Raw genomic sequence first — 15,136 nt, 5'->3', positions numbered from 1 at the left:
CAGACAGAGAGGGAGACAGATGGAGAGAGAGACAGAGGGAGAGGCAGAGAGAGCGAGAGAGACATACAGAAAGAGAGACTGAGAGGGACAGAGCTAGAGTGAGACAGACAGAGAGAGAGAGAGACAGAGAGAGTGACGCAGAGACGGAGACAGAGATAGACAGAGAGAGAGCAAGAGAAATAAAGAGACAGAGAGACAGAGAGAGGTAGACAGACACAGAGGCAGTCACAGAGAATGACAGACAGACAGAGAGGCAGACAGAGACAGACAGACAGACAGACAGAGCTTGAGAGACAGACAGAGAGAGTGAGAGAAGACAGGCAGCGAGAGTGAGAGGCATACAGACAGAGAGAGAGAAAGGTTCAGACAGAGAGTGAAACAGACAGAGAGAGAGAGAGACAGAGAGAGAGAGAAAGCGAGAGAGAGCGAGACAGAGAGAAAGAGAGAGACACAGAGAGAGACAGAGTCAGAGAGTAAGACAGAGAGAGTGAGAAAGTGACAGAAAGAGAGAGAGAGAGAGACAGAGAGAGACAGATAGACAGACAGGCAAACAATCAGAGAGCAAGACAGACAGATGGCGAGGCGGACAGAGAGAGACAGACAGACAGGCAGAGAGAGGGGAGAGACAGACAAAGAGAGTGAGAGAAGACAGGCAGTGAGAGTGAGAGGCATACAGACAGAGAGAGAGAGAGGTACAGACAGATGTTGCGACAGTCAGAGAGTGAGACAGAGAGAGAGAGACAAAGAGAGAGAGCGAGACAGACAGAGAGAGACAGAGACGGAGACAGAGATAGACAGAGTGAGAGACAGACAGAGAGAGAGACAGGCAGAGAAAACTGCAGACAGACAGATGGAGAGGCAGACAGACAGTGAGGCAGACAGACAAAAAGGAAGAAAGACAGGCAGACAGATGGAGACCGAGATAGTTAGAGAGAGACAAACAGACAGATAGACAGTGACAAAGAGACAGAGAGAGTGAGAGAGACAGGCAGACAGTGTGAGAAAGACAGACAGACAGAGGGAGAGAGAGAGAAGGGGTCAGACAGAGAGGTAGACAGATGGAGAGAGAGAGAGAGGGAGAGGCAGAGAGAGAGAGACAGGCAAAGAGTGAGAGACATACAGACAGAGAGACTGAGAGGGACAGAGAGAGAGAGAGACAGACAGAGCGAGGCAGGCAGAGATAGACAGAAACAGAGACAGAGACAGAGAAATAAAGAGACAGAGAGAGAGGTAGACAGACAGAGAGACAGTTGCAGAGAACAACAGGCAGACGAAGAAGCGGACAGAGTGAGACAGACAGACAGACAGAGAGAGGTTGGGAGACAGACCGAGAGTGAGAGAAGACAGGCAGAGAGAGTGAGAGGCATACAGACAAAGAGAGAGAGAGGTACAGACAGAGAGTGAAACAGACAGAGAGAGAGAGGGAGGAAGAGAGAGCGAGACAGACAGAAAGAGAGAGACAGAGAGAGAGAGACAGAAAGAGACAGGCTGAGAGACAGGCAGAGAGAGAGACAGGCAGAGAAAACGACAGACAGACAGACGGAGAGGCAGACAGACAGTGAGGCAGACAGAGATAAACGAAGAGTGACAGGCAGACAGATGGAGACAGAGGGAGTTAGAGAGAGAGAGAGACAGACAGACAGTGACAGAGACACAGACAGAGAGAGTGAGAGAGAGGCAGGCAGAGAGTGTGAGAAAGACAGGTAGAGAGAGTAAGAGAGAGAGAGGCATAGAGAGGGAGAAACAGACAGACAGAGAGGGAGAGGGAGTGAAAGAACGAGTGTGAGACAGAGAGAGAGAGAGTGAGAGACAGACAGACAGGCAGACAGATAGAGAGGCAGAGAAAACGACAGACAGACAGACGGAGTGGTGGACATAAAGAGACAGGCAGACAGACAAAGTGAGAGCAGGAGACAGACAGAGAGAGTGAGAGAGAGACAGGGTGAGAGAGGGAGAGACATACAGACAGCGAGAGTGATAGAGAGAGAGTGAGATATAAACAGAGACAGAGAGAGACACACAGAGAGAGAGACAGGGTTAGACAGCGACAGACAGAGAGAGAGAGACAGAGAGTCAGAGAGACAGACAGACAGAAAGACAGGAGAGCAAACGACAGCCAGACAGATGGAGACATAGAGAGTTAGAGAGCGAGAGAGACAGACAGATAGACAGTGACAGAGATGAACAGACAGAGAGAGTGAGAGAGAATCAGATAGATAGAGTGAGAGACAGACAGAGAGAGAGAGATAGGGAGAGAAAGAGGGAGAGAGAATGAGAGAGAGACAGAGTGAAAGACAGAGAGAGAGAGAGAGAGAGAGAGAGAGAGACGGGCAGAGAGAGACAGACAAAGAGAGAGCGACAGAGAGACAGTGACAGACAGCGTGTGAGACAGACAGTCAGAGAGAGTGAGAGAGAGACAGGCTCACCTCTTGGCTGCAGCACAGTAGACTATATGATTACAGATTTAGACCCATCCTCTTTCAGAGCATTCACAGTCAAACCACAAACAACACTGTCAGATCACAGTCAAATTACTATGTATCTCAAAAAGACAGAAACAAACAACATAGAAACACAACCCAGTAAACTGTACAACACCAAAAAATCGTACAGATGGGCCAAAAACGACACGGAAAAATACCAGAAAACAATTAGCAATGCATCAACTCAAGCTCTCTTAGACACCTTTCTGGATAACATATACACTCACAATAAAGAAGGCGTAAACCGGGCAGTTATTAACCTAAACAATATTTTTGATAATTTGGCAACAAGTGCAAACTTAAAAGCTCGCAAGAACAAACCCAAAACAAAAAACTATGAAAAATGGTTTGACCCAGATTGCCATAACATGAGGAAAAAACTTAGAAAAATATCAAACCAAAAACACAGACATCCAGAAAACGAGGAATTACGCCTTACTTATTGTCAGACACTAACACAATACAGAAACACACTCAGAACCAAAAAAGAGCAATATATTAAGAACACACTCAGCTCCATGGAGGAATCCATTGATTCCAATTGTTTCTGGGACAACTTGAATACACTACACAAAAAACAACACGACGATTTGGCCATTCAAAATGGGGACACATGGGTAAACCACTTTGAAAAATTATACCAGAAAAACACACTAAGACCAGAGCAACACCAAATATGCAAAAAACTGGAAAAGCTAGAAATGGCCATAAAAGATAACCAAAACCCGCTAGACGCCATAATAACAGAAAAAGAACTTCTTGAAAAACTCAAGGACCTGAGACCAGGAAAAGCTTGCTGGACAGACGGCATACTAAACGAGATGATTAAACACACAGACGACAAAATGAAATGGGCTATCCTAAAACTCTTCAACTTGGTTCTGAGTGTCGGTTATTTCCCTGATATCTGGAACAAAGGACTCATAACGCCCATATACAAAAGTGGGGACAAAATCGACCCAAACAACTATCGAGGCATCTGTGTAAACAGTAACCTGGGGAAGGTATTCTGTAGCATCATAAACAAAAGACTTATAAACTTCCTTGAGGAGCACAATGTCTTGAGTAAAAGCCAAATTGGATTCCTGCCAAACTATTGAACATCCGATCATATCTTCACCCTACAGACCCTAATTGACAAACACGCTCACCATAACAAAAGCAAAATCTACGCACGCTTTGTAGATTTCCAGAAGGCTTTCGACTCCATCTGGCATGACGGTTTATTCCTGAAACTTATCGAAAGCGGGGTAGGAGGAAAACATATGATGTAATTAAATCAATGTATACAAACAACAAATGTGCAGTTAAAATTGGAGACAAACAAACAAAATACTTCCCACAGGGGCGGGGGGTGATGCAGGGCTCGCCAATCTCACTGACACTCTTTAATATTTACATAAATGGATTGGCAAAACTACTTGAACAATCTACAGCACCCGGCCTCACCCTATATGAATCCAAGGTTAAATTCCTCCTCTATGCAGACGACCTGGTTCTGCTGTCACCAACTAAGGAGGGTCTACAGCAGAACCTGGACCTGCTGGAGTCGTACTGCCAGACTTGGGCCCTGACAATAAATCCCCAAAAAACCAAAGTCCTTGTGTTCCAGCAAAGATCCAAACATCAGGGACCCAAAATAAATTTCACAGTAGGAACAACCAAAATTGAACAAACCACTAACTACACATACTTGGGCTTAAAAATCAGTTCTACGGGAAACTTCAAACCGGCTGTGAATGAACTGAAAGAGAAAGCAAGAAGGGCTTTCTATGCCATCAAAAAATCAATCCAAATAGAAATCCCAATTAGCATTTGGCTCAAAATTTTCAAATCAGTAATTGAACCAATTGCACTCTATGGCAGTGAGGTATGGGGACTGCTAACACAACAAGAATTTGCAAAATGGGACAAACACCCAATTGAGATCCTACATGCAGAATTCTGTAAAAGTATCCTCCGGACTCAAAGGAAAACAGTAAACAATGCATGCAGGGCGGAACTAGGCCAATATCCATTAATAATCACTATCCAAAAAAGAGCCACCAAATTTTGGAATCACCTACAAATGAGCAACCCCCAATGCTATCACTACGACGCCCTGAAATGCCAAGAGCTGACCATAAAGAAGAATACCCTCAGTCAACTAGTCCTGGGACTCAGTGAAGTAACTACTAACAATACTAACAATAACCAGCCCCAGGGCAGTGACAGGGTAACACAAAGAATTCGACCCAACACAATCGTCGCTAAGCAAAAGGAAAAATATCTGACATATTGGGCAGAAACAACAAAAACCCAAAGCAAACTCAATTGCTACTTGGCCCTAAACAGACAATACAACATAGCTGATTACCTGACCATGGTAAAGGATAACAAACTGAGAAGAACCTTGACAAGGTACAGACTTAGCGAACATAGCCTAGCGATCGAAAAAGGCAGACACAGGCAGACCAGGCTGCCAAGAGAAGACAGGATATGCGCTCACTGCAGTCAGGGAGTAGTAGAGACAGAGATGCACTTCCTCACAGCCTGTGGAAAATATCAGGGCATCAGGGAGAATTTCTACCAAAAATTCTCACAAATATGCCCTGAATTCAGAAATCTGAATGACAACCAAAAACTCCCATTCCTACTGGGGGAAGAGAGAAGCTGTGTAACACTGGCGGCACACTATGTTACAGTTTGCCATGAACAGAGGGATAACCAGTAAACTAAGAAAAGAGTATATATAAACAAGGCGAATGTATATTTATACACTCAGGGATATACCTGTTTATACACTGTATGAATAGAACTGCGTTTATGTGTTGAACCATAAATGTATTTTGATGCTTTGGCAACATAAGATGTACCTTATCATGCCAATAAAGCGATTTGAATTTGAATTTGAATTTGACAGGCAGAGAGAGTGAGAGACAAACAGACAGAGAGGCAGTGACAGAGAGGGAGTCAGACAGACGGAGAGAGAGACAGGGGGTGAGACAGAGAGAGAGACAGAGAGAGACAGACAGACAGAGTCAGAGAGTACGACAGAGAGAGTGGGAGAGTGACAGCAAGAGAGAGACAGACAAAGAGACAGACAGACAGACAGACAGGCTAACAATCGAAGAGAAAGACAGAGATAGAGAGACAGACAGAGAGAGGGTGAGAGACAGATAGAGAGAGTGAGAGAAGACAGGCAGTGAGAGTGAGAGGCATACAGACAGAGAGAGAGGTTCAGACAGAGAGTGAAACAGACAGAGAGAGAGACAGAGAGCGAGAGAGAGTGAGACAGAGAGAAAGAGAGAGACACAGAGAGAGACAGAGTCAGAGAGTAAGACAGAAAGAGTGAGAGAGTGACAGAAAGAGAGAGAGAGACAGAGAGAGACAGATAGACAGACAGGCAAACAATCAGAGAGCAAGACAGACAGATGGTGAGCCGGACAGAGAGAGACAGGCAGAGAGAGGGGGAGAGACAGACAAAGAGAGTGAGAGAAGACAGGCAGTGAGAGTGAGAGGCATACAGACAGATAGAGAGAGAGGTACAGACATAGATTGAGACAGACAGAGAGTGAGAGTGATAGAGAGAGAGTGAGATATAAACAGAGACAGAGAGACACAGAGAGAGAGACAGAGTTAGACAGTGACAGACAGAGAGAGAGAGAGAGACAGAGAGTCAGAGAGACATACAGACAGAAAGACAGGAGAGCAAACGACAGCCAGACAGATGGAGACATAGAGAGTTAGAGAGAGAGAGAGAGACAGATAGACAGTGACAGAGACAGACAGACAGAGAGAGTGAGAGAGAAGCAGATAGATAGAGAGACAGACAGAGAGAGAAAGATAGGGAGAGAAAGAGGGAGAGAGAATGAGAGAGAGAGTCAGAGTGAAAGACAGAGAGAGAGAGAGAGACAGGCAGAGAGAGACAGACAAAGAGAGAGCGACAGAGAGACAGTGACAGACAGCGTGTGAGACAGACAGTCAGAGAGAGTGAGAGAGAGACAGGCAAAGAGAGTGAGAGACAAACAGACAGAGAGGCAGTGACAGAGAGGGAGTCAGACAGACGGAGAGAGAGACAGGGAGTGAGACAGAGAGAGAGACAGAGAGACACAGACAGACAGAGTCAGAGAGTAAGACAGAGAGAGTGAGACAGTGACAGCGAGAGAGAGACAGACAGAGAAAGAGACAGACAGACAGACAGGCTAACAATCAGAGAGAAAGACAGACAGATGGAGAGGCGGACAGAGAGAGACAGACAGAGAGAGGGTGAGAGACAGATAGAGAGAGTGAGAGAAGACAGGCAGTGAGAGTGAGAGGCATACAGACAGAGAGAGAGAGTGTTTCAGACAGAGAGTGAAACAGACAGAGAGAGAGACAGAAAGAGCGAGACAGGGAGAAAGAGAGAGACAGAGAGAGAGAGCCAGAGTTAGAGAGTAAGACAGAGAGAGTGAGAGAGTGACAGAAAGAGAGAGAGAGAGAGAGAGAGACAGATAGACAGACAGGCAAACAATCAGAGAGCAAGACAGACAAATGGCGAGACAGACAGAGAGAGACAGAAAGACAGGCAGAGAGAGGGGCAGAGACAGACAAAGAGAGTGAGAGAGGACAGGCAGTGAGAGTGAGAGGCATACAGACAGAGAGAGAGAGAGGTACAGACAGAGATTGAGACAGACAGAGAGTGAGGCAGAGAGAGAGACAAAGAGAGAGAGCTCGACAGAGAGAGACAGAGAGAGAGACAGAGACAGAGATAGACAGAGTGAGAGACAGAGAGAGAGAGAGACAGGCAGAGAAAACTGCAGACAGACAGACGGAGAGGCAGACAGACAGTGAGGCAGACAGAGAAAAAGGAAGAGAGACAGGCAGGCAGACGGAGACTGAGATAGTTAGAGAGAGACAAACAGACAGATAGGCAGTGACAGAGAGACAGACAGAGAGAGAGAGAAAGGCAGACAGTGTGAGAAAGACAGGCAGAGAGAGGGTGAGACAGGCAGACAGAGGGAGAGAGAGAGAAGGGGTCAGGCAGAGAGGTAGACAGACGGAGAGACAGAGGGAGAGGCAGAGAGAGAGAGAGAGACAGGCAGAGAGTGAGAGACATACAGACAGAGAGACTGAGAGGGACAGAGAGTGAGACAGACAGAGCAAGAGAGACAGAGAAAGGCAGAGACAGAGACAGAGAAATAAAGAGACAGAGAGAGAGGTAGACAGACAGAGAGACAGTCGCAGAGAACGACAGACAGACAAAGAGATGGACAGAGAGACAGACAGACAGAGAGAGGTTGAGAGACAGACAGAATGTGAGAGAAGTCAGGCAGAGAGAGTGAGAGGCATACAGACAGAGAGAGAGGTACAGAGAATGAAACAGACAGAGAGAGAGAGGGGGAGAAAGAGAGAGCGAGACAGAGAGAAAGAGAGAGACAGAGAGAGAGAGACAGAAAGAGACAGGGTGAGAGACAGGCAGAGAGAGAGACAGGCAGAGAAAACGACAGATAGACAGAGAGGCAGATAGACAGTGAGGCAGACAGAGATGAACGAAGAGTGACAGGCAGACGGAGACAGAGTGAGTTAGAGAGAGAGACAGACAGACAGACAGACGGTGACAGAGACACAGACAGAGAGAGTGAGAGAGAGGCAGGCAGAGAGTGTGAGAAAGACAGGTAGAGAGAGTAAGAGAGAGACAGGCATAGAGAGGGAGAAACAGACAGACAGAGAGGGAAAGGGAGTGAAAGAACGAGTGTGAGACAGACAGAGACAGAGTGAGAGACAGACAGGCAGACAGATAGAGAGGCAGAGAAAACGACGGACAGACAGACGGAGTGGTGGACATAAAGAGACAGGCAGACAGACAAAGTGAGAGCGGGAGACAGACAGAGAGAGTGAGGGAGAGACAGGGTGAGAGAGGTGTGATGAAATATTCCATTCATCACTCATCAGTATTTCTTTGCCTGTGACTGTGGTTGGTTTCAGTTTCATTTCCATTGTATTGTACTGTGTGTAGGGCTCCGCCCATACCTGGCTCCTATGTAAGCTGGCCCAGCCTGCAGCACATCCAATACGGCAGACCTCTGGATGGAAGATACATTCTCCTCTGTGTGTTACCTTCTAAGTCAATAAAAGCCTTGTTTTGTTTCGCTAACATCGAGTCTCGGATTTATTGAGGCACATCAATTTTATTGACTTAATTTTCAACACAATGGATCAACTCTTGAAACCCGAACGTTTGGATTTGGATCAGCATGCTTCGGACGCATCGGCACGATTCGGACACTGGTTTATGTGTATGGAATTCTTCCTGGACAATTCCGCAGCCGTCAAAGGCGCTACGGACGCTGCGAGTATGAAACTCGGAATTCTGCGGAATTGGGTAAGCCACCGGGTTTACCCCCTCATCCAAGGCGCCGACACGTACCCGGCCGCCTGCGACATCTTAAAGGCGCATTACCAGCAGCCTACGAATGAGGTGTATGCTAGGCATCTGCTCGCTACTCGCGCACAGCGACCTGGGGAATCGGTGGAGGAGTTCCTGGGCACCCTGAAAACGCTTGGCAAAGACTGCAAGTGCCAAGATGTAAAAGCCGCAGTGTACACTGACGAGCTTGTTCGTGATGCCTTTATCACAGGCCTCAGCTCCACTTACATCCGGCAGAGACTGCTGGAAAAAACGGGATTGGACCTGAAACATGCTGTGGACACAGCACGATCCCTGGATGTGGCCCAGAGAAACTCGGACGCCTACTCTTCAGCCCGCGCCGTCCGCGCCACCACGTGTGCACCAAGGGCGCCGCCATCCTGGAAGGCATCTTCCCTGCCCGGCAGCCCGACACCGTCGGGGCCCCGCTCTCCCCCCAGAAGCCCTACGACAGCCGCGACACGTCGGGGACCCAACTGCTACTTCTGCGGGCAGCCGAAGCACACCAGAAACCTGTGCCCGGCGAAAGGCACCACCTGCTTTAAGTGCGGTAAGAAGGGGCACTTCGGGAAGGTGTGCAGAGGGAACCCTGCCGGAAAACCCGCCACCGCCACGTGTGCGCCGTGGGAGCGGCCATCTTGGACGCCATCTTGCCCGACCTCGTGGGGTCCGCCATCTTGTGAGCAGACAGCGTGGACGCCATCTTGTCTCGATCAGGGCCCTACAGTGGCATCGGTCACAGTGGACCAGACCAGGCCGCACCCGTTATCCAAATCAATGGTGGACATCGAGGTAAACGGGTGCAGGGTTAAATGTTTAATTGACAGTGGAAGCACGGAGAGTTTTATCCACCCTAAACTGGTACAACAACTCTCCCTAAAGGTGGTCCCTACTCGGGGTACCATCTATATGGCTGATAAAACCCAGACATCGACCATTATGGGTTACTGCACGGTACAATTGTCCGTTAACGGAACTGTATACGATAATTTTAAAGTATTAATCATGAAGAATCTATGTGCGAGCGTGATCTTGGGCCTGGATTTCCAGTGCTACCACCAAAGCATCACGCTCAATTACGGTGGGTCCCAGCCGCCCCTCACAGTGTGCGGTCTGGCTACCCTGAAGGTAAAGCCGCCTTCGCTATTCGCGAACCTTACCCCTAACTGCCGGCCAATAGCAACCAAAAGCAGGAGGTACAGCTGGGAGGACAGGCGGTTTATCGCGACCGAGGTAGACAGGCTCCTGAAAGAGCGCATTATTGAATGCAGCAATAGCCCGTGGCGCGCCCAAGTGGTGGTGGTAAGGGGTAGCGAGAAGAAACGGATGGTGATCGACTATAGCCAAACAATCAACAGGTACACCCAACTAGACGCCTACCCGCTACCCCGCATATCAGAAATGGTGAACCAAATCGCCCAATACCGGGTGTTCTCCACCATCGACCTCAAGTCAGCATACCACCAGCTCCCTATCAGACCAGAGGACCGCCCGTACACCGCCTTCGAGGCGAACGGACGCCTCTACCAATTCCTCAGAGTCCCCTTTGGGGTGACGAATGGGGTCTCGGTCTTCCAGAGGGAGATGGACCACATGGTCGATGACCACCACTTGCAGGCAACCTTCCCCTACCTCGACAACGTCACCGTCTGCGGTCACAACGAGCAGGATCACGACTCGAACCTCGAGATGTTCCTGAAAACCGCACAAAAACTCAACCTCACCTACAACGAGGACAAGTGCATTTACAACACCACGTGCCTCTGCATACTAGGCAGTGTGGTGGAGAATGGGGAAATCGGACCAGACCCCGACCGATTGCGCCCCCTACGGGAGCTGCCCCTGCCCAACACTCCCAAAGCCCTGAAAAGGTGCCTGGGGTTATTTTCTTATTATTCCCAATGGGTCCCCAACTACTCCGGCAAAGCCCGCCCCCTCTTGAAAGCATCCTCTTTTCCGCTCTCTGCTGAGGCTCATGCCGCCTTCAAAAGCATTAAGCAGGATATTGAGCGGGCCACGCTACAGGCAGTGGACGAGAACTCTCCCTTTCAAGTGGAAAGTGATGCGTCTGACTTTGCCTTGGCGGCCTCCCTCAACCAGACGGAGCGGCCCGTAGCTTTCTTCTCGAGGACCCTCCAAGGGCCCGAGATCAGACACTCCTCCGTAGAAAAGGAGGCCCAAGCCATCGTGGAGGCAGTGCGCCACTGGCACCACTACCTAGCCGGCAAACGCTTCACCCTACTTACCGACCAGCGGTTGGTAGCGTTTATGTTCAATAATAAAGAGGGGGAAGATTAAAAATGATAAGATTCTTAGGTGGCGGATCGAGCTTTCCACCTTCGATTATGACATCATTTACCGGCCAGGGGCCCTTAACGAATCCCCCGACGCCCTCTCACGAGGGATGTGTGCCAGCGCCACCAGGGATCGGCTACAGACCCTCCACAATGACCTCTGCCACCCAGGGGTCACGCGGCTGTTCCACTTCATAAAGTCCCGCAACTTACCCTACTCGATTGAGGAAGTTCGGTCCCTGACCAGGAACTGTCGCACTTGCGCTGAGTGCAAGCCTCGGTTCTACCGCCCAGATAGAGCCCACTTAATCAAAGCTACACGGCCCTTTGAGCGGCTCAGCTTAGATTTCAAGGGCCCCCTCCCGTCCGTCGACCGCAATGTTTACTTCCTGAACATTGTGGACGAATACTCTCGTTTCCCATTCGCCTTCCCCTGCCCAGACATGACCAGCGCCACGGTCATTAAATGCCTCAACAGCCTGTTCTGCCTGTTCGGTATGCCGAGCTACATCCATATGGATAGGGGGGCGTCCTTCATGAGTGAAGAGCTACGCCAGTACATGCTGTCCAGGGGGATCGCCACGAGCCGTACCACCAGCTACAACCCCCGGGGTAACGGTCAAGTGGAGCGAGAGAGTGGGACAGTATGGAAAGCAGTCACTCTAGCTCTAAGGACCAATGGCCTCCCTATCTCCCGCTGGCAGGAAGTCCTCCCAGATGTGCTCCATTCGATACGGTCGCTATTGTGTACTGCCACTAATGCCATGCCTCACGAGCGAATGTTTGTCTTTCCCTGGAAATCCACCTCAGGCGTATCCATGCCGTCATGGCTCTCCACCCCAGGTCTGGTATTCATGCGAAGGCATGTGAGGGGCCACAAGACAGACCCTCTTGTGAAGTCAGTGCACCTACTCCACGCCAACCCCCAATACGCGTATGTCCGGCACGCCGACGGAAGGGAGGACACCGTGTCCATAAAAGACATCGCCCCAGCCGGTAACGACAACAACCACGACAACAGCAGCAACAACGACCACAGCAACTCTTACCCACCCACTACTCTTTCATCACCCCCGGAAGAACATCGACCAACGGTACCCCCACCAACTACCCCTTCAACAACCCTGGCGGCACCCCCGGCAGAGACCCAGGAGGCCACCGGGGACACCCAGCCGACACCTGCGGCACCACAACAGCCACGTCGGTCGCAGAGGACTATCAAACCCCCGAACAGACTAAATCTATAGAAGGGGTGAATGTGATGAAATATTCCATTCATCACTCATCAGTATTTCTCTGCCTATGACTGTGGTTGGTTTCAGTTTCATTTCCATTGTATTGTACTGTGTGTAGGGCTCCGCCCATACCTGGCTCCTATGTAAGCTGGCCCAGCCTGCAGCACATCCAGTACGGCAGACCTCTGGATGGAAGATACATTCTCCTCTGTGTGTTACCTTCTAAGTCAATAAAAGCCTTGTTTTGCTTCGCTAACATCGAGTCTCGGATTTATTGAGGCACATCAAGAGGGAGAGACATACAGACAGTGAAGGTGATAGAGAGAGAGTGAGATATAAACAGAGGCAGAGAGAGAGACACAGAGAGAGAGAGAGAGAGTTAGACAGTGACAGACAGAGAGAGAGACAGAGAGTCAGAGAGACAGACATAAAGACAGGAGAGCAAACGACAGCCAGACAGATGCAGACATGGAGAGTTAGAGAGAGAGAGAGAGACAGACAGATAGACAGTGACAGAGACAGACAGACAGAGAGAGTGAGAAGCAGATAGATAGAATGAGAGACAGACAGAGAGAGAAAGATAGGGAGAGAAAGAGTGAGAGAGAATGAGAGAGAGAGACAGAGTGAAAGACAGAGAGAGAGAGAGAGAGACAGGCAGAGAGAGACAGACAAAGAGAGAGCGACACAGAGACAGTGACAGACAGCGTGTGAGACAGACAATCAGAGAGACTGAGAGAGAGATAGGCAGAGAGAGTGAGAGACAAACAGACAGAGAGGCAGTGACAGAGAGGGAGTCAGACAGACGGAGAGAGAGACAGGGAGTGAGACAGAGAGAGAGACAGAGACAGACAGACAGAGTCAGAGAGTAAGACAGAGAGAGTGAGAGAGTGACAGCGAGAGACAGACAGACAGAGAAAGAGACAGGCAGACAGACAGACAGGCTAACAATCAGAGAGAAAGACAGACAGACGGAGAGGCGGACAGAGAGAGAGACAGACAGAGAGAGAGAGGATGAGAGACAGATAGAGAGAGTGAGAGAAGACAGGCAGTGAGAGTGAGAGGCATACAGACAGAGAGAGAGGTTCAGACAGAGAGTGAAACAGATAGAGAGAGAGAGAGACAGAGAGAGAGAGAAAGCGAGAGAGAGTGAGACAGATAGAAAGAGAGAGACACAGAGAGAGAGACAGAGTCAGAGAGTAAGACAGAGCGAGTGAGAGAGTGACAGAAATAGAGAGAGAGAGAAAGACAGAGAGACAGATAGACAGACAGGCAAACAATCAGACAGCAAGACAGACAGATGGCGAGGCGGACAGAGAGAGACAGACAGACAGGCAGAGAGAGGGGGAGAGACAGACAAAGAGAGTGAGAGAAGACAGGCAGTGAGAGTGAGAGGCATACAGACAGAGAGAGAGAGAGGTACAGACAGAGATTGAGACAGACAGAGAGTGAGACAGAGAGAGAGAGACAAAGAGAGAGAGCGAGACAGACAGAGAGAGACAGAGACAGAGATAGACAGATTGAGAGACAGACAGAGAGAGAAACAGGCAGAGAAAATTGCAGACAGACACATGGAGAGGCAGACAGACAGTGAGGCAGACAGAGATAAAGGAGTGGAGACAGGCATACAGATGGAGACTGAGATATTTAGAGAGAGACAAACAGACAGATAGACAGTGACAGAGAGACAGACAGAGAGAGTGAGAGAGACAGGCAGACAGTGTGAGAAACACAGGCAGAGAGAGGGCGAGACTGACAGACAGAGATGGAGAGAGAGAGAAGGAGTCAGAGAGGGAGACAGACAGAGAGAGAGACAGAGGGAGAGGCAGTGAGAGAAAGAGGGAGAGAGAGATAGGCAGAAAGAGTGAGAGACATACAAACAGAGACTATGAGGGACAGACAGAGAGAAAGACAGAGAGAGAGAGAGACAGGCAGAGAGAGTGAGAGACAAACTGACAGTGAGGGAGTGACAGAGATGGAGTCAGACAGAGGCAGACGGACGGAGAGAGAGACAGTGAGAGAGACAGAGAGAGACAGACAGAGTCAGAGATTCGGAGAGAAAGACAGAGAGAGTGAGAGAGTGAGAGACTGACAGAGAGAGAGACAGACAGACAGACAGACCGACAGGCAGACAATCAGAGAGAACAACAGACAGACGGAGAGGTGGACAGAGAGAAGCAGACAGACAGACAATGAGAGGGTGAGAGACAGACAGAGAGATTGAGAGAGAGGCAGGCAGAGAGGGTGAGAGACATACAGACAGAGAGAGAGAGGCAGGCGGACAGACGGAGACAGAGAGTGTTAGAGAGAGAGAGAGGCAGACAGACAGACAGATAGACAGTGACAGAGAGAGACAGACAGAGAGTGAGAGAGAGACAGGCAGAGAGTGTGAGAAAGACATGCAGAGTGAGTGAGAGAGAAGCTGGTAGAGAGAGGGAGAGACAGACAGCGAGAGAAAGAGGGGGAGAGAACGAGCGAGAGAGAATGAGAGAGACAGAGAGAGAATGAGAGAGACAGGCAGAGAGATACAGACAGAGAGAGTGACAGAGAGACAGTGGCAGACGAAGTGTGAGAAAGACAATAACAGAGAGTGAGAGAGAGACCCCCACAGAGAGGGAAAGACAGACAGAGAGGGGGAGACAGAGAGGGGTTCAGACAGAGGGAGACAAAGGGAGAGAGAGGCAGAGAGGGAGAAAGAGAGTGAATGAGAGAGACAGACAGTCAGAGAGACAGGCAAGC

The sequence above is a fragment of the Somniosus microcephalus genome, unplaced genomic scaffold (genome assembly GCF_052327205.1).
Source record: "Somniosus microcephalus isolate GS21.2 unplaced genomic scaffold, FLI_Smic_1.0 unresolved_chr2, whole genome shotgun sequence".
Lineage (NCBI taxonomy): Eukaryota > Metazoa > Chordata > Chondrichthyes > Squaliformes > Somniosidae > Somniosus > Somniosus microcephalus.
This window is presented reverse-complemented; position numbering follows the sequence as displayed.